Source organism: Triturus cristatus, chromosome 5_2, assembly GCF_964204655.1.
Source record: "Triturus cristatus chromosome 5_2, aTriCri1.1, whole genome shotgun sequence".
In the NCBI taxonomy this organism is placed as follows: Eukaryota; Metazoa; Chordata; class Amphibia; order Caudata; family Salamandridae; genus Triturus; species Triturus cristatus.
The window spans coordinates 573,907,352-573,926,642 of record NC_140588.1 but is presented as its reverse complement, the minus strand read 5'-3'; the positions used below and the strand labels follow the sequence as shown (position 1 = coordinate 573,926,642).

Here is a 19,291-nt window from a genome sequence, read left to right as displayed (position 1 = left end):
AAATCTCTTGTGCAAGGCTTTTGAGGAAGTGAGATTCTGTATTCCGAGGTGCGCTACTTTTCGTAGGCTTCTGACCACATGGTGTGCGGCAGGAAGTCATCTTTGACAGGGCCGCAGGCTTTGTCTCCAAATGGCATCCCGGACCCACTGCAACCCACCTTTTTGCTGAAACGGAAGTCTGGTTCAGGGTAAGAAAAAGCTGAGCTGCACGTACCGAAAGCAGCAGAGCCCAGCGGCGGAGAGGGTGTGGCCAGGGCTGTCTGATTTGCATAGTGACCAGTGGCATCTTGGGAATGTACAGGCTTTGGAGCTTAACGGGGGCTGCAGGGGTCTGCCTGGCCGGAGAAATGCCTGTCTGGCGCTCCCCTCAGGACACACGTGTCTTCCGTTCGAGCATGGAGGGTGAGGGACATGGGTCACCATCATATACAGGGGTGTGGGCATGGGCAGGATGGGGCGTGGGGGACCGATCAGGGCATTGCCCGTTTGGAAGCCCGTTCGGAAGGCAAGAGGAGGCGGAGGCGGGAATCTCTGCTCAATTTTTTCCCGAGGCCTGGGGACAAGCCTTTGCACATTTGATCCAGCCGGGCCTGCATCAGCAGATTCTGCTCGATGGCAAGGGAGAGCCTGCAGGTGTAAATCAAAGAAAGGGGAGAAATCCGCAAGAGGCGGGTTAACAAATTCCAGTGGCAGGCCCATGTTCCACAGGAAGCAAGTACTTCCTCCTGCTCCCTTCAGTGGGAAAAGACATAGGAGGTGTATTTCTCCAAGCAGGGGCTCTGCGTAGGTGGCACTGCATTGCTTTGGGAAGCATCCATGCTAAGTGCAGAGTAGCAGCAGACCCCACAGCTGAGATGTGAATTGGGACTGTTAAGGAAGGGCACTGGGAGGGTGAGGAGGGCAGAGGAAAATGCTTTACAAAAGCATCTGCAAGTTCCTACACACCCGCTGAAAACCCATACCAGGGATGGGGCTCGAACCCATGCGGACAACTGTCCATTGGATCTTAAGTCCAATGCCTTAACCACTCGGCCACCCTGGTGAGACCCTAGGCCCTGCCTTACTCAGCTCCCTTTTCATGCTGGCTGCTCCAGCGCAGGCTGTCCAGCAAGAGGTGATTGCAGAGTAAAAAGGCTTTTGCAGGAGGATAAAGGTAATTGCTTATGACAAACACACTGTGTGACACCTAACTTTTCCCCACTCGTACTTTATGGGCAATCTATACAGTGGAGTTAGCTTAGTCACAATAAGGAAGTGAGCAAGGCAGGCTCACAAGAGCATCTCCTCCCTGGTGGTCTAGTGGCTAAGATTCGGCGCTTTCACCGCCGCGGCCCGGGTTCGATTCCCGGTCAAGGAAGATCCCTCTAAGACGTAGACGTGCGTAATTTGTCCACGCAGCTCAGCTTTTTTTAATCGAAGGTCCTTAAAAAGGCACCCCGACCTATAGACGAAAGCAGAGGAAAGGGGCTGGGTCCCCTGTGTCCCAGGTTGCTTTGCTCCCATTGCCCTCAGCCACCTTCATGCGCACGCAGTCCCCCACCCAGTCAGGTGCTCTATGTGGGCGTAAAGTGCAGTACCAGCTCATCAGAAAGGTAAATTGCTGGAAAACCCGGCTGCGATGTATACATCTACTTTGGAGCACTCTTCTCCCTTGCACTCTTGAATCGGTCATTCGCAATGTATTCTTCCAGCAAGCTGAATAACGAGGTAGGTGTGAGAAGGTGTACCAGCTGTCTTTGAGCTATCAGCGGCCACTAGGTGTCCCTCTTGTGATTTCCCGGGGATCCCGATTGTACAGGAATTCGTCGGTTCAGTAGCATGGGGGAGGGGATGGCCTGTGCTTGGAAGTGACAAACAGTCTGGTGTAATCATGAGTGTTTTTTTAAGTTCTGATTCATATTCGCTGTAGAATAAAATATGCTTTCAGCCCCCATGAGCTTTGTCACTAGGAGAGCAGTGTAGGAACTTTTGCTGTATGGCTGTGGGTTCCCTGGTGGTCTAGTGGTTAGGATTCGGCGCTCTCACCGCCGCGGCCCGGGTTCGATTCCCGGTCAGGTAACAGTCCTTCTTCTGCCCTTGAACGCTTTTCCTTCCCGCAGGTCAGGGCTTCTCAAAATGAATTTGCTTTTCTGACATACAGTTTGCCTAGCATCCCGCAATATGGCTCCTAATTTGATTTTCGCAAGGTTCCCTTTGAGTTGCTTTCCTCGGTGGGAGGAAAATCTCTTGTGCAAGACTCTTGAGGAAGTGAGATTCTGTATTCCGAGGTGCGCTTCTTTTCGTAGGCTTCTGACCACATGGTGTGCGGCAGGAAGTCATCTTTGACAGGGCCGCAGGCTTTGTCTCCAAATGGCATCCCGGACCCACTGCAACCCACCTTTTTGCTGAAACGGAAGTCTGGTTCAGGGTAAGAAAAAGCTGAGCTGCACGTACCGAAAGCAGCAGAGCCCAGCGGCGGAGAGGGTGTGGCCAGGGCTGTCTGATTTGCATAGTGACCAGTGGCATCTTGGGAATGTACAGGCTTTGGAGCTTAACGGGGGCTGCAGGGGTCTGCCTGGCCGGAGAAATGCCTGTCTGGCGCTCCCCTCAGGACACACGTGTCTTCCGTTCGAGCATGGAGGGTGAGGGACATGGGTCACCCTCATATACAGGGGTGTGGGCATGGGCAGGATGGGGCGTGGGGCACCCGTCAGGGCATTGCCCGTTTGGAAGGCAAGAGGAGGCGGAGGCGGGAATCTCTGCTCAATTTTTTCCCGAGGCCTGGGGACAAGCCTTTGCACATTTGATCCAGCCGGGCCTGCATCAGCAGATCCTGCTCCGATGGCAAGGGAGAGCCTGCAGGTGTAAATCAAAGAAAGGGGAGAAATCCGCAAGAGGCGGGTTAACAAATTCCAGTGGCAGGCCCATGTTCCACAGGAAGCAAGTACTTCCTCCTGCTCCCTTCAGTGGGAAAAGACATAGGAGGTGTATTTCTCCAAGCAGGGGCTCTGCGTAGGTGGCACTTCATTGCTTTGGGAAGCATCCATGCTAAGTGCAGAGTAGCAGCAGACCCCACAGCTGAGACGTGAATTGGGACTGTTAAGGAAGGGCACTGGGAGGGTGAGGAGGGCAGAGGAAAATGCTTTACAAAAGCATCTGCAAGTTCCTACACACCCGCTGAAAACCCATACCAGGGATGGGGCTCAAACCCATGCGGACAACTGTCCATTGGATCTTAAGTCCAACGCCTTAACCACTCGGCCACCCTGGTGAGACCCTAGGCCCTGCCTTACTCAGCTCCCTTTTCATGCTGGCTGCTCCAGCGCAGGCTGTCCAGCAAGAGGTGATTGCAGAGTAAAAAGGCTTTTGCAGGAGGATAAAGGTAATTGCTTATGACAAACACACTGTGTGACACCTAACTTTTCCCCACTCGTACTTTATGGGCAATCTATACAGTGGAGTTAGCTTAGTCACAATAAGGAAGTGAGCAAGGCAGGCTCACAAGAGCATCTCCTCCCTGGTGGTCTAGTGGCTAGGATTCGGCGCTTTCACCGCCGCGCCCGGGTTCGATTCCCGGTCAGGGAAGATCCCTCTAAGACGTAGACGTGTGTAATTTGTCCACGCAGCTCAGCTTTTTTTAATCGAAGGTCCTTAAAAAGGCACCCCGACCTATAGACGAAAGCAGAGGAAAGGGGCTGGGTCCCCTGTGTCCCAGGTTGCTTTGCTCCCATTGCCCTCAGCCACCTTCATGCGCACGCAGTCCCCCACCCAGTCAGGTGCTCTATGTGGGCGTAAAGTGCAGTACCAGCTCATCAGAAAGGTAAATTGCTGGAAAACCCGGCTGCGATGTATACATCTACTTTGGAGCACTCTTCTCCCTTGCACTCTTGAATCGGTCATTCGCAATGTATTCTTCCAGCAAGCTGAATAACGAGGTAGGTGTGAGAAGGTGTACCAGCTGTCTTTGAGCTATCAGCGGCCACTAGGTGTCCCTCTTGTGATTTCCCGGGGATCCCGATTGTACAGGAATTCGTCGGTTCAGTAGCACGGGGGAGGGGATGGCCTGTGCTTGGAAGTGACAAACAGTCTGGTGGAATCATGAGTGTTTTTTCAAGTTCTGATTCATATTCGCTGTAGAATAAAATATGCTTTCAGCCCCCATGAGCTTTGTCACTAGGAGAGCAGTGTAGGAACTTTTGCTGTATGGCTGTGGGTTCCCTGGTGGTCTAGTGGTTAGCATTCGGCGCTCTCACCGCCGCGGCCCGGGTTCGATTCCCGGTCAGGGAACAGTCCTTCTTCTGCCCTTGAACGCTTTTCCTTCCCGCAGGTCAGGGCTTCTCAAAATGAATTTGCTTTTCTGACATAAAGTTTGCCTAGCATCCCGCAATATGGTTTCTAATTTGATTTTCGCAAGGTTCCCTTTGAGTTGCTTTCCTCGGTGGGAGGAAAATCTCTTGTGCAAGGCTCTTGAGGAAGTGAGATTCTGTATTCCGAGGTGCGCTTCTTTTCGTAGGCTTCTGACCACATGGTGTGCGGCAGGAAGTCATCTTTGACAGGGCCGCAGGCTTTGTCTCCAAATGGCATCCCGGACCCACTGCAACCCACCTTTTTGCTGAAACGGAAGTCTGGTTCAGGGTAAGAAAAAGCTGAGCTGCACGTACCGAAAGCAGCAGAGCCCAGCGGCGGAGAGGGTGTGGCCAGGGCTGTCTGATTTGCATAGTGACCAGTGGCATCTTGGGAATGTACAGGCTTTGGAGCTTAACGGGGGCTGCAGGGGTCTGCCTGGCCGGAGAAATGCCTGTCTGGCGCTCCCCTCAGGACACACGTGTCTTCCGTTCGAGCATGGAGGGTGAGGGACATGGGTCACCCTCATATACAGGGGTGTGGGCATGGGCAGGATGGGGCGCGGGGGACCTGTCAGGGCATTGCCCGTTTGGAAGCCCGTTCGGAAGGCAAGAGGAGGCGGAGGCGGGAATCTCTGCTCAATTTTTTCCCGAGGCCTGGGGACAAGCCTTTGCACATTTGATCCAGCCGGGCCTGCATCAGCAGATCCTGCTCCGATGGCAAGGGAGAGCCTGCAGGTGTAAATCAAAGAAAGGGGAGAAATCCGCAAGAGGCGGTTTAACAAATTCCAGTGGCAGGCCCATGTTCCACAGGAAGCAAGTACTTCCTCCTGCTCCCTTCAGTGGGAAAAGACATAGGAGGTGTATTTCTCCAAGCAGGGGCTCTGCGTAGGTGGCACTGCATTGCTTTGGGAAGCATCCATGCTAAGTGCAGAGTAGCAGCAGACCCCACAGCTGAGACGTGAATTGGGACTGTTAAGGAAGGGCACTGGGAGGGTGAGGAGGGCAGAGGAAAATGCTTTACAAAATCATCTGCAAGTTCCTACACACCCGCTGAAAACCCATACCAGGGATGGGGCTCGAACCCATGCGGACAACTGTCCATTGGATCTGAAGTCCAACGCCTTAACCACTCGGCCACCCTGGTGAGACCCTAGGCCCTGCTTTACTCAGCTCCCTTTTCATGCTGGCTGCTCCAGCGCAGGCTGTCCAGCAAGAGGTGATTGCAGAGTAAAAAGGCTTTTGCAGGAGGATAAAGGTAATTGCTTATGACAAACACACTGTGTGACACCTAACTTTTCCACACTCGTACTTTATGGGCAATCTATACAGTGGAGTTAGCTTAGTCACAATAAGGAAGTGAGCAAGGCAGGCTCACAAGAGCATCTCCTCCCTGGTGGTCTAGTGGCTAGGATTCGGCGCTTTCACCGCCGTGGCCCGGGTTCGATTCCCGGTCAGGGAAGATCCCTCTAAGACGTAGACGTGCGTAATTTGTCCACGCAGCTCAGCTTTTTTTAATCGAAGGTCCTTAAAAGGCACCCCGACCTATAGACGAAAGCAGAGGAAAGGGGCTGGGTCCCCTGTGTCCCAGGTTGCTTTGCTCCCATTGCCCTCAGCCACCTTCATGCGCACGCAGTCCCCCACCCAGTCAGGTGCTCTATGTGGGCGTAAAGTGCAGTACCAGCTCATCAGAAAGGTAAATTGCTGGAAAACCCGGCTGCGATGTATACATCTACTTTGGAGCACTCTTCTCCCTTGCACTCTTGAATCGGTCATTCGCAATGTATTCTTCCAGCAAGCTGAATAACGAGGTAGGTGTGAGAAGGTGTACCAGCTGTCTTTGAGCTATCAGCGGCCACTAGGTGTCCCTCTTGTGATTTCCCGGGGATCCTGATTGTACAGGAATTCGTCGGTTCAGTAGCACGGGGGAGGGGATGGCCTGTGCTTGGAAGTGACAAACAGTCTGGTGGAATCATGAGTGTTTTTTCAAGTTCTGATTCATATTCGCTGTAGAATAAAATATGCTTTCAGCCCCCTTGAGCTTTGTCACTAGGAGAGCAGTGTAGGAACTTTTGCTGTATGGCTGTGGGTTCCCTGGTGGTCTAGTGGTTAGGATTTGGCGCTCTCACCGCCGCGGCCCGGGTTCGATTCCCGGTCAGGAAACAGTTCTTCTTCTGCCCTTGAACGCTTTTCCTTCCCGCAGGTCAGGGCTTCTCAAAATGAATTTGCTTTTCTGACATACAGTTTGCCTAGCATCCTACAATATGGCTCCTAATTTGATTTTCGCAAGGTTCCCTTTGAGTTGCTTTCCTCGGTGGGAGGAAAATCTCTTGTGCAAGGCTTTTGAGGAAGTGAGATTCTGTATTCCGAGGTGCGCTACTTTTCGTAGGCTTCTGACCACATGGTGTGCGGCAGGAAGTCATCTTTGACAGGGCCGCAGGCTTTGTCTCCAAATGGCATCCCGGACCCACTGCAACCCACCTTTTTGCTGAAACGGAAGTCTGGTTCAGGGTAAGAAAAAGCTGAGCTGCACGTACCGAAAGCAGCAGAGCCCAGCGGCGGAGAGGGTGTGGCCAGGGCTGTCTGATTTGCATAGTGACCAGTGGCATCTTGGGAATGTGCAGGCTTTGGAGCTTAACGGGGGCTGCAGGGGTCTGCCTGGCCGGAGAAATGCCTGTCTGGCGCTCCCCTCAGGACACACGTGTCTTCCGTTCGAGCATGGAGGGTGAGGGACATGGGTCACCATCATATACAGGGGTGTGGGCATGGGCAGGATGGGGCGTGGGGGACCGATCAGGGCATTGCCCGTTTGGAAGCCCGTTCGGAAGGCAAGAGGAGGCGGAGGCGGGAATCTCTGCTCAATTTTTTCCCGAGGCCTGGGGACAAGCCTTTGCACATTTGATCCAGCCGGGCCTGCATCAGCAGATTCTGCTCGATGGCAAGGGAGAGCCTGCAGGTGTAAATCAAAGAAAGGGGAGAAATCCGCAAGAGGCGGGTTAACAAATTCCAGTGGCAGGCCCATGTTCCACAGGAAGCAAGTACTTCCTCCTGCTCCCTTCAGTGGGAAAAGACATAGGAGGTGTATTTCTCCAAGCAGGGGCTCTGCGTAGGTGGCACTGCATTGCTTTGGGAAGCATCCATGCTAAGTGCAGAGTAGCAGCAGACCCCACAGCTGAGATGTGAATTGGGACTGTTAAGGAAGGGCACTGGGAGGGTGAGGAGGGCAGAGGAAAATGCTTTACAAAAGCATCTGCAAGTTCCTACACACCCGCTGAAAACCCATACCAGGGATGGGGCTCGAACCCATGCGGACAACTGTCCATTGGATCTTAAGTCCAATGCCTTAACCACTCGGCCACCCTGGTGAGACCCTAGGCCCTGCCTTACTCAGCTCCCTTTTCATGCTGGCTGCTCCAGCGCAGGCTGTCCAGCAAGAGGTGATTGCAGAGTAAAAAGGCTTTTGCAGGAGGATAAAGGTAATTGCTTATGACAAACACACTGTGTGACACCTAACTTTTCCCCACTCGTACTTTATGGGCAATCTATACAGTGGAGTTAGCTTAGTCACAATAAGGAAGTGAGCAAGGCAGGCTCACAAGAGCATCTCCTCCCTGGTGGTCTAGTGGCTAGGATTCGGCGCTTTCACCGCCGCGGCCCGGGTTTGATTCGCGGTCAGGGAAGATCCCTCTAAGACGTAGACGTGCGTAATTTGTCCACGCAGCTCAGCTTTTTTTAATCGAAGGTCCTTAAAAAGGCACCCCGACCTATAGACGAAAGCAGAGGAAAGGGGCTGGGTCCCCTGTGTCCCAGGTTGCTTTGCTCCCATTGCCCTCAGCCACCTTCATGCGCACGCAGTCCCCCACCCAGTCAGGTGCTCTATGTGGGCGTAAAGTGCAGTACCAGCTCATCAGAAAGGTAAATTGCTGGAAAACCCGTCTGCGATGTATACATCTACTTTGGAGCACTCTTCTCCCTTGCACTCTTGAATCGGTCATTCGCAATGTATTCTTCCAGCAAGCTGAATAACGAGGTAGGTGTGAGAAGGTGTACCAGCTGTCTTTGAGCTATCAGCGGCCACTAGGTGTCCCTCTTGTGATTTCCCGGGGATCCCGATTGTACAGGAATTCGTCGGTTCAGTAGCATGGGGGAGGGGATGGCCTGTGCTTGGAAGTGACAAACAGTCTGGTGGAATCATGAGTGTTTTTTCAAGTTCTGATTCATATTCGCTGTAGAATAAAATATGCTTTCAGCCCCCATGAGCTTTGTCACTAGGAGAGCAGTGTAGGAACTTTTGCTGTATGGCTGTGGGTTCCCTGGTGGTCTAGTGGTTAGGATTCGGCGCTCTCACCGCCGCGGCCCGGGTTCGATTCCCGGTCAGGGAACAGTCCTTCTTCTGCCCTTGAACGCTTTTCCTTCCCGCAGGTCAGGGCTTCTCAAAATGAATTTGCTTTTCTGACATACAGTTTGCCTAGCATCCCGCAATATGGCTCCTAATTTGATTTTCGCAAGGTTCCCTTTGAGTTGCTTTCCTCGGTGGGAGGAAAATCTCTTGTGCAAGACTCTTGAGGAAGTGAGATTCTGTATTCCGAGGTGCGCTTCTTTTCGTAGGCTTCTGACCACATGGTGTGCGGCAGGAAGTCATCTTTGACAGGGCCGCAGGCTTTGTCTCCAAATGGCATCCCGGACCCACTGCAACCCACCTTTTTGCTGAAACGGAAGTCTGGTTCAGGGTAAGAAAAAGCTGAGCTGCACGTACCGAAAGCAGCAGAGCCCAGCGGCGGAGAGGGTGTGGCCAGGGCTGTCTGATTTGCATAGTGACCAGTGGCATCTTGGGAATGTACAGGCTTTGGAGCTTAACGGGGGCTGCAGGGGTCTGCCTGGCCGGAGAAATGCCTGTCTGGCGCTCCCCTCAGGACACACGTGTCTTCCGTTCGAGCATGGAGGGTGAGGGACATGGGTCACCCTCATATACAGGGGTGTGGGCATGGGCAGGATGGGGCGTGGGGGACCCGTCAGGGCATTGCCCGTTTGGAAGCCCGTTCGGAAGGCAAGAGGAGGCGGAGGCGGGAATCTCTGCTCAATTTTTTCCCGAGGCCTGGGGACAAGCCTTTGCACATTTGATCCAGCCGGGCCTGCATCAGCAGATCCTGCTCCGATGGCAAGGGAGAGCCTGCAGGTGTAAATCAAAGAAAGGGGAGAAATCCGCAAGAGGCGGGTTAACAAATTCCAGTGGCAGGCCCATGTTCCACAGGAAGCAAGTACTTCCTCCTGCTCCCTTCAGTGGGAAAAGACATAGGAGGTGTATTTCTCCAAGCAGGGGCTCTGCGTAGGTGGCACTGCATTGCTTTGGGAAGCATCCATGCTAAGTGCAGAGTAGCAGCAGACCCCACAGCTGAGACGTGAATTGGGACTGTTAAGGAAGGGCACTGGGAGGGTGAGGAGGGCAGAGGAAAATGCTTTACAAAAGCATCTGCAAGTTCCTACACACCCGCTGAAAACCCATACCAGGGATGGGGCTCGAACGCATGCGGACAACTGTCCATTGGATCTTAAGTCCAACGCCTTAACCACTCGGCCACCCTGGTGAGACCCTAGGCCCTGCCTTACTCAGCTCCCTTTTCATGCTGGCTGCTCCAGCGCAGGCTGTCCAGCAAGAGGTGATTGCAGAGTAAAAAGGCTTTTGCAGGAGGATAAAGGTAATTGCTTATGACAAACACACTGTGTGACACCTAACTTTTCCCCACTCGTACTTTATGGGCAATCTATACAGTGGAGTTAGCTTAGTCACAATAAGGAAGTGAGCAAGGCAGGCTCACAAGAGCATCTCCTCCCTGGTGGTCTAGTGGCTAGGATTCGGTGCTTTCACCGCCGCGGCCCGGGTTCGATTCCCGGTCAGGGAAGATCCCTCTAAGACGTAGACGTGCGTAATTTGTCCACGCAGCTCAGCTTTTTTTAATCGAAGGTCCTTAAAAAGGCACCCCGACCTATAGACGAAAGCAGAGGAAAGGGGCTGGGTCCCCTGTGTCCCAGGTTGCTTTGCTCCCATTGCCCTCAGCCACCTTCATGCGCACGCAGTCCCCCACCCAGTCAGGTGCTCTATGTGGGCGTAAAGTGCAGTACCAGCTCATCAGAAAGGTAAATTGCTGGAAAACCCGGCTGCGATGTATACATCTACTTTGGAGCACTCTTCTCCCTTGCACTCTTGAATCGGTCATTCGCAATGTATTCTTCCAGCAAGCTGAATAACGAGGTAGGTGTGAGAAGGTGTACCAGCTGTCTTTGAGCTATCAGCGGCCACTAGGTGTCCCTCTTGTGATTTCCCGGGGATCCCGATTGTACAGGAATTCGTCGGTTCAGTAGCACGGGGGAGGGGATGGCCTGTGCTTGGAAGTGACAAACAGTCTGGTGGAATCATGAGTGTTTTTTCAAGTTCTGATTCATATTCGCTGTAGAATAAAATATGCTTTCAGCCCCCATGAGCTTTGTCAAAAGGAGAGCAGTGTAGGAACTTTTGCTGTATGGCTGTGGGTTCCCTGGTGGTCTAGTGGTTAGGATTCGGCGCTCTCACTGCCGCGGCCCGGGTTCGATTCCCGGTCAGGGAACAGTCCTTCTTCTGCCCTTGAACGCTCTTCCTTCCCGCAGGTCAGGGCTTCTCAAAATGAATTTGCTTTTCTGACATACAGTTTGCCTAGCATCCCGCAATATGGCTCCTAATTTGATTTTCGCAAGGTTCCCTTTGAGTTGCTTTCCTCGGTGGGAGGAAAATCTCTTGTGCAAGGCTCTTGAGGAAGTGAGATTCTGTATTCCGAGGTGCGCTTCTTTTCGTAGGCTTCTGACCACATGGTGTGCGGCAGGAAGTCATCTTTGACAGGGCCGCAGGCTTTGTCTCCAAATGGCATCCCGGACCCACTGCAACCCACCTTTTTGCTGAAACGGAAGTCTGGTTCAGGGTAAGAAAAAGCTGAGCTGCACGTACCGAAAGCAGCAGAGCCCAGCGGCGGAGAGGGTGTGGCCAGGGCTGTCTGATTTGCATAGTGACCAGTGGCATCTTGGGAATGTACAGGCTTTGGAGCTTAACGGGGGCTGCAGGGGTCTGCCTGGCCGGAGAAATGCCTGTCTGGCGCTCCCCTCAGGACACACGTGTCTTCCGTTCGAGCATGGAGGGTGAGGGACATGGGTCACCCTCATATACAGGGGTGTGGGCATGGGCAGGATGGGGCGTGGGGGACCCGTCAGGGCATTGCCCGTTTGGAAGCCCGTTCGGAAGGCAAGAGGAGGCGGAGGCGGGAATCTCTGCTCAATTTTTTCCCGAGGCCTGGGGACAAGCCTTTGCACATTTGATCCAGCCGGGCCTGCATCAGCAGATCCTGCTCCAATGGCAAGGGAGAGCCTGCAGGTGTAAATCAAAGAAAGGGGAGAAATCCGCAAGAGGCGGGTTAACAAATTCCAGCGGCAGGCCCATGTTCCACAGGAAGCAAGTACTTCTTCCTGCTCCCTTCAGTGGGAAAAGACATAGGAGGTGTATTTCTCCAAGCAGGGGCTCTGCGTAGGTGGCACTGCATTGCTTTGGGAAGCATCCATGCTAAGTGCAGAGTAGCAGCAGACCCCACAGCTGAGACATGAATTGGGACTGTTAAGGAAGGGCACTGGGAGGGTGAGGGGGGCAGAGGAAAATGCTTTACAAAAGCATCTGCAAGTTCCTACACACCCGCTGAAAACCCATACCAGGGATGGGGCTCGAACCCATGCGGACAACTGTCCATTGGATCTTAAGTCCAACGCCTTAACCACTCGGCCACCCTGGTGAGACCCTAGGCCCTGCCTTACTCAGCTCCCTTTTCATGCTGGCTGCTCCAGCGCAGGCTGTCCAGCAAGAGGTGATTGCAGAGTAAAAAGGCTTTTGCAGGAGGATAAAGGTAATTGCTTATGACAAACACACTGTGTGACACCTAACTTTTCCCCACTCGTACTTTATGGGCAATCTATACAGTGGAGTTAGCTTAGTCACATTAAGGAAGTGAGCAAGGCAGGCTCACAAGAGCATCTCCTCCCTGGTGGTCTAGTGGCTAGGATTCGGCGCTTTCCCCGCCGCGGCCCGGGTTCGATTCCCGGTCAGGGAAGATCCCTCTAAGACGTAGACGTGCGTAATTTGTCCACGCAGCTCAGCTTTTTTTAATCGAAGGTCCTTAAAAAGGCACCCCGACCTATAGACGAAAGCAGAGGAAAGGGGCTGGGTCCCCTGTGTCCCAGGTTGCTTTGCTCCCATTGCCCTCAGCCACCTTCATGCGCACGCAGTCCCCCACCCAGTCAGGTGCTCTATGTGGGCGTAAAGTGCAGTACCAGCTCATCAGAAAAGTAAATTGCTGGAAAACCCGGCTGCGATGTATACATCTACTTTGGAGCACTCTTCTCCCTTGCACTCTTGAATCGGTCATTCGCAATGTATTCTTCCAGCAAGTTGAATAACGAGGTAGGTGTGAGAAGGTGTACCAGCTGTCTTTGAGCTATCAGCGGCCACTAGGTGTCCCTCTTGTGATTTCCCGGGGATCCCGATTGTACAGGAATTCGTCGGTTCAGTAGCACGGGGGAGGGGATGGCCTGTGCTTGGAAGTGACAAACAGTCTGGTGGAATCATGAGTGTTTTTTCAAGTTCTGATTCATATTCGCTGTAGAATAAAATATGCTTTCAGCCCCCATGAGCTTTGTCACTAGGAGAGCAGTGTAGGAACTTTTGCTGTATGGCTGTGGGTTCCCTGGTGGTCTAGTGGTTAGGATTCGGCGCTCTCACCACCGCGGCCCGGGTTCGATTCCCGGTCAGGGAACAGTCCTTCTTCTGCCCTTGAACGCTTTTCCTTCCCGCAGGTCAGGGCTTCTCAAAATGAATTTGCTTTTCTGACAAACAGTTTGCCTAGCATCCCGCAATATGGCTCCTAATTTGATTTTCGCAAGGTTCCCTTTGAGTTGCTTTCCTTGGCGGGAGGAAAATCTCTTGTGCAAGGCTCTTGAGGAAGTGAGATTCTGTATTCCGAGGTGCGCTTCTTTTCATAGGCTTCTGACCACATGGTGTGCGGCAGGAAGTCATCTTTGACAGGGCCGCAGGCTTTGTCTCCAAATGGCATCCCGGACCCACTGCAACCCACCTTTTTGCTGAAACGGAAGTCTGGTTCAGGGTAAGAAAAAGCTGAGCTGCACGTACCGAAAGCAGCAGAGCCCAGCGGCGGAGAGGGTGTGGCCAGGGCTGTCTGATTTGCATAGTGACCAGTGGCATCTTGGGAATGTACAGGCTTTGGAGCTTAACGGGGGCTGCAGGGGTCTGCCTGGCCGGAGAAATGCCTGTCTGGCGCTCCCCTCAGGACACACGTGTCTTCCGTTCGAGCATGGAGGGTGAGGGACATGGGTCACCCTCATATACAGGGGTGTGGGCATGGGCAGGATGGGGCGTGGGGGACCCGTCAGGGCATTGCCCGTTTGGAAGCCCGTTCGGAAGGCAAGAGGAGGCGGAGGCGGGAATCTCTGCTCAATTTTTTCCCGAGGCCTGGGGACAAGCCTTTGCACATTTGATCCAGCCGGGCCTGCATCAGCAGATCCTGCTCCGATGGCAAGGGAGAGCCTGCAGGTGTAAATCAAAGAAAGGGGAGAAATCCGCAAGAGGCGGGTTAACAAATTCCAGTGGCAGGCCCATGTTCCACAGGAAGCAAGTACTTCCTCCTGCTCCCTTCAGTGGGAAAAGACATAGGAGGTGTATTTCTCCAAGCAGGGGCTCTGCGTAGGTGGCACTGCATTGCTTTGGGAAGCATCCATGCTAAGTGCAGAGTAGCAGCAGACCCCACAGCTGAGACGTGAATTGGGACTGTTAAGGAAGGGCACTGGGAGGGTGAGGAGGGCAGAGGAAAATGCTTTACAAAAGCATCTGCAAGTTCCTACACACCCGCTGAAAACCCATACCAGGGATGGGGCTCGAAACATGCGGACAACTGTCCATTGGATCTTAAGTCCAACGCCTTAACCACTCGGCCACCCTGGTGAGACCCTAGGCCCTGCCTTACTCAGCTCCCTTTTCATGCTGGCTGCTCCAGCGCAGGCTGTCCAGCAAGAGGTGATTGCAGAGTAAAAAGGCTTTTGCAGGAGGATAAAGGTAATTGCTTATGACAAACACACTGTGTGACACCTAACTTTTCCCCACTCGTACTTTATGGACAATCTATACAGTGGAGTTAGCTTAGTCACAATAAGGAAGTGTTAGACCTGGCGGTTTCGGGTTGGCTAAGGCTTGCGCCAAAGCCAGGCAGAAACCACCACTCTAGTCAGGGCAAGGAAGTTACACGTCAAAGATAACCCCTGCTCACCCCCTTGGTAGCTTGGCACGAGCAGTCAGGCTTATCTCTGAGGCGATGTGTAAAGCGTTTGCGCGCGCACCCAGCAACAACACCCAAGGCCCACCACAAAGGAAACTCCACACAAGGTATTCTATAAAAATAACCTTTGTATTATACACAACACATTAGATAAAAATACACACTTTACAATGTGCCAACAGGCACGGGCAGAATTTACAAGGGATTATGTACAAGACAGGGCCACCTGGACCACTGTCAGGAATTAGCACTTTTTAGATATTTAGCACACAAAATATATAAAATCACTGTAGCACAAAAATAATATGTATAGCACACAACCAGTACTTACTGGTGTCGGGGAAGTACCACCTACGTAACCCTAACTACTTTAGGAGACTGTCACGCAGGGAACTAGAACCTCACTAGCACCACCTGTACTAGGAGAAAGCAACAACCACCTACGTATCACAATACCTGTAGGGGTAATAGAACGTTACACATGATGCATCACATTCAGAGGTGCAAGGAAAGAACACACATGATGCATAAAACATTCAGAGGTGTAAAAGCAATGGCACCTGATGCATCAACACACATTCAGAGGTGCAGGTAGGAACACAATTGCGCAGAACTCCTATGCCACCACCTGTGGCAGTCCCTGGGCCAACTGGCCTGGAAGGGGCTAGGACGCCCTGCGTTCAACACAGTCAGGCTGCGCCAGCTGCGCAGACTAGAACAAGAATGGTCCCCCACCTAAACGTGGCAGCTGCCCACTAAGTGCTGGGCAGCTGGAAAACGAACTTCAGGCACTGCGTGCCTCTGGAGCCCTCTCTGGGCTTTGACCATTCAAAAATATGCCCCCTAGAGCCTTCGTGGCTCAGCACAACGTTGGAGCCTCACTGGGCTCGAGAAAACACAATCCCCACGTTGGAGCGCTCCGAGCGCTCTGAACACCCAGCTGTGTTCACGTTGGAGCGCCTCGCGCTCTCACCGAAGCATGCCCCCAAACGTTGGGAGCCTCACGGGCTCAAAGAGACAAGGATCGCCCTCTTCGCTGGAGTCCCCCTCGGGGCTCGTAAGCACTGCCCGGGTGCCTTGCGCAGGCACGACAGAGATGCCCCCACTGGTGGAGCCTCACGGGGCTCGTGGACGCTGCCCCCGCACCCCCAGCACATGCAAGGAGTCCCCCAGCCCTCTCAATCACTCACCAGGCTGTCTGCAGGGGACTCCCGCGTTGGCTGCTCTCTCTCTCGGCTCCGACGGACGGGAGGACTCTTCTCCACGCGGAGGGGCAGGCACCGACAATGTGCCTCGCGCCCCCTCCGCACCGACTCCGGCCGCCGTGCTACTCCTCTCAGTCCAGCGCGGGGTGGGCTCCCGCCTGGATCGTACTTTCCGGTCAGACCACACCGGGGCGCAGGGTAGGCTCCTGCCTGCAGCCGCGACGCTGCAGTAGGAGGCGGGGTAGGCTCCCGCCCTCCTTTCCTAAGTTCCGGTTGTCCCGGAGGCCCGCCCTCAGCCGCCTGACTTCCGGTTTCAGCCCGGGCTGCAGCGGTGATTATTCCGGCCGTAAGAGGGGTAGGCTCCCTCGAAATACACGCAAATAAGCGGGGTGGGCACCCGCTATCAGGGTCACAGCGCGCTTAGCGCTATAAAGCAAACCAGCGCTCCCAGCGCTATGAAGGTGGCTAAGTCCAGGAAAACAGCGCGCACAGCGCTACGAAGTCCAGGGAGCGCTCCCAGGCGCCACAAGCAATGTCCAGCCACCAAAAAGGTCCTTCAGAGAGCAGGGGGCAAAGGCTGGGCCCAGAGCCAGCTCACAGGGCCCTCCAGCAGGGAGGCAGTCCCCAGTGGCGGTCTCTCCTGGCGCCCAGCAGCAGCAGGCCCCCCCTCAAGTGGATCCTGCAAGAGAACAACTTCTGTGGGGACACAGCCCCATTTTTATACAGTCAAATCCTTTGTCTAAGGTGCAGGGAAGGGGCGAACCAGTTCCAACAGGTTCCTGAGCACTTTGTTTTGCTCAGCCCCTCTCCCTATTCACTGGCAGGGCTAGGGTCATTAGACGCACCACAGGGGCCGGCGCCAGCATTGTGTGGGGGAATCCCTGTCCTATTCAGGACCCAGGTACACTCCTCCCCAGCCATCAACATGCTAACTCCCCATTCACCACTGGGTGACTCCTCCTGACTCTGGGGAATTCCCTAGTCCGTCACCTGACCTCACCAGCCAATCGCCAGACAAGCCACACATTTCAGACTGCACACTGAAGTGCCCACTTCTAGAAGTGGCACTTCCACACCAGGTACATGCACGCCGCACACATCAACGCGCAGCATTCACTCCCACGAGTCCGCACATACCAAACACGGGCCTGCACACCCCACGCATCAGGAACTACCGGGACACATACATTCCCCCATGCATTCCTATGGGAGGGCAGGCCAACCTCACAACACGCACGCACTTTACCCTGGGACACAGCGGTAAAGTGCGCCGAAGTCAATAAAATCACTAAACCCAGTCACCATATTAAGCAAAAAGTTTCGGGGTGAACCGGCCAGAAGGGCCAAGTCCAACACAACCCCCTTCCAGCCAAAACGCAGGGTAGACCAATCACCACCGTGATGGACTTCCCTGCTTGGGGCGATAGAACACGGACGCGGGCCCGCCACTGCCGGGACACCCTCCTGTTCTACGCCACGGTGAACCCCTGGGGTTTCTTCTCAAACCACTCTCCGGACCAACTGGGCTACCCCACTGGTACTCCCAAGCTGTCCGCGGCCAAGACCAGGCCCTAGGCCACCCAGGTGCCACTGGTCCTTGCCTAACCACAGAGTGGGGGGTAGTAACCCCTGGCACATAGCAGCCATTCTCCACTCTACCCCTCATCAGGGCAGTTCTAAACTGCCACTGATCCTCCAGCCTAGGGCCCGTACCCTCCGGCTGACCAGAAGTCGCGGGTGAGGCTCTCCTCCCCCTACCTCTTCTCCTAGGGTTCCGCCCTCTCTTCCTCTGAGAGGCGACCCCGTAACATAACTCACCAACCAGCTCAGGACCCCTCCCTGAGAACTGGTCTCCCAACCTAGGGTTTAACCCCTCAGGTTGCACCGGGGTCAGAGGTGGGCTCTCCCACCCTCTGCACCCCCTTCCAGAGTCCTGCTCCCTACCAACTGGGGCGGTCCCTCTGGAAGAAGAACCGGTCAGGACACTGGTTACAGTAGTCAGACCCTTCAGGTCAGGCTGCTCCTGAACCTGGCCTTCCAACCTCCGGTCTAAAACCTTCGGTGGAATAATTGCCTGGCACTCCAGGACTTCTGGGGATTTGCACACCATCCCCCCGAGAGTAACATATGCCCCATATGTTGCATGACCGTCTGCCTGGCGCAGATCTCCCGTCCCCTGTCCACCTGACAGTGCGCGAAGATCCCCCAGGCCAGACGTGTAGTCGCCATGGTCACTTCTAGGAGACTCAGCCCTCCCGGCTGGTCTCTGACCCACTGGCTCCTCCACCGGGGAACACAGCCCCATGCCACTCCTCTCGCTGGACTTCTGTACCCTCCCTACTGGAGCGGTACTGCCAGACACTAGAACCACAGGAGCCCTGTTTACAGGCGCTCCCGGTCCTCTACTCACTAGGTGATCCTCCTCAAATGGGCTAACAGGACAGCCTAGGTCCCCAACTTGGTGTTCCCTCATGAAACCACCCAAGTCCTGAGGCAGGGTTTCGTACGTCCGGGGACCCTCGGTCACCCACTTACTCCCGCTCCACTGAGCCAGGCCGTAAGCCCCTACACCCTCCTCGCTACTCTGGGACCTAGCTGGGCTACACGGAGCCTCTTCCACCACGCTGGGCTGGAAGGTACCTGAACCACCACTTGAGTCACTCCCTAATGACTCCAGAGAACCTTTAGCGCTTTCCCAGCCCTCCGCTTCCTCTGCCAGCGCCCAAGGACAAAAGTAGTCATACCTCAACAGGTGCTGGCGCAACCCTGGAGAACAACAACTGAGCATCTGCTCTTTGACAATCATTTTGAGCACTATATCCAAATCCTCTTCCGTGTTGACCTCCAGCCAGTCCCACAGTGCCTCATGACAGTCATCCACAAACAACCCCCACGGCTGGTGAGACGGTTTTCTACTGCCCCTGAACTTCAACCTATACTCCTCCTCTTGGGAAACAGGTACCAGACTCGGGGAACTGGGCGTGGGACTTGTCGCACGGGACTCTATTTCGCTGCCACCACTGGACTCAACCCTCCCTGGGGAGCCCAGAAAACTACGACTGCGCGCAGGCGATTATCTACTCTCCAGCACTGATTTCTCCCTGGCGAAGGCCCTCTCAGCCTCCGCCATCCTCTCCTGCGCTAAGACCCTCTCGGTCTCGAGCTTTTTCTCTGCCATCGTCAGCTGCGCCATCCCCCAGGCATGCTCTAACCTGAGCTTCTCCATGGCCAGCTGATGCTCCCTCTCTTCCCTCCTATCCACCCACTCCTCTGGGGACAGGGAAAGGGATGGGGTGCTGCTCCTGACACTGGACCCAGCAAGGGACTCCCTATCTACGGGGTCTCCACTCTCTACTGACGTCCCTGTCAGGTAACCTTCCTCCTCCTCAGATTCCTCAGGGCTCCCCTC

General features: G+C 54.3%; 2 non-coding genes across 2 annotated transcripts; both read left to right on the top strand.

Annotated features, from left to right (window-relative positions):
- Positions 1 to 5,712: 5,712 nt before the first annotated feature.
- TRNAE-UUC (transfer RNA glutamic acid (anticodon UUC)) lies at positions 5,713 to 5,784 on the top strand. The gene has a single exon. It is a non-coding gene; the product is annotated as a tRNA-Glu (tRNA).
- Positions 5,785 to 8,632: 2,848 nt separating this feature from the next.
- TRNAE-CUC (transfer RNA glutamic acid (anticodon CUC)) lies at positions 8,633 to 8,704 on the top strand. The gene has a single exon. It is a non-coding gene; the product is annotated as a tRNA-Glu (tRNA).
- The last annotated feature ends 10,587 nt before the right edge of the window (positions 8,705 to 19,291 follow it).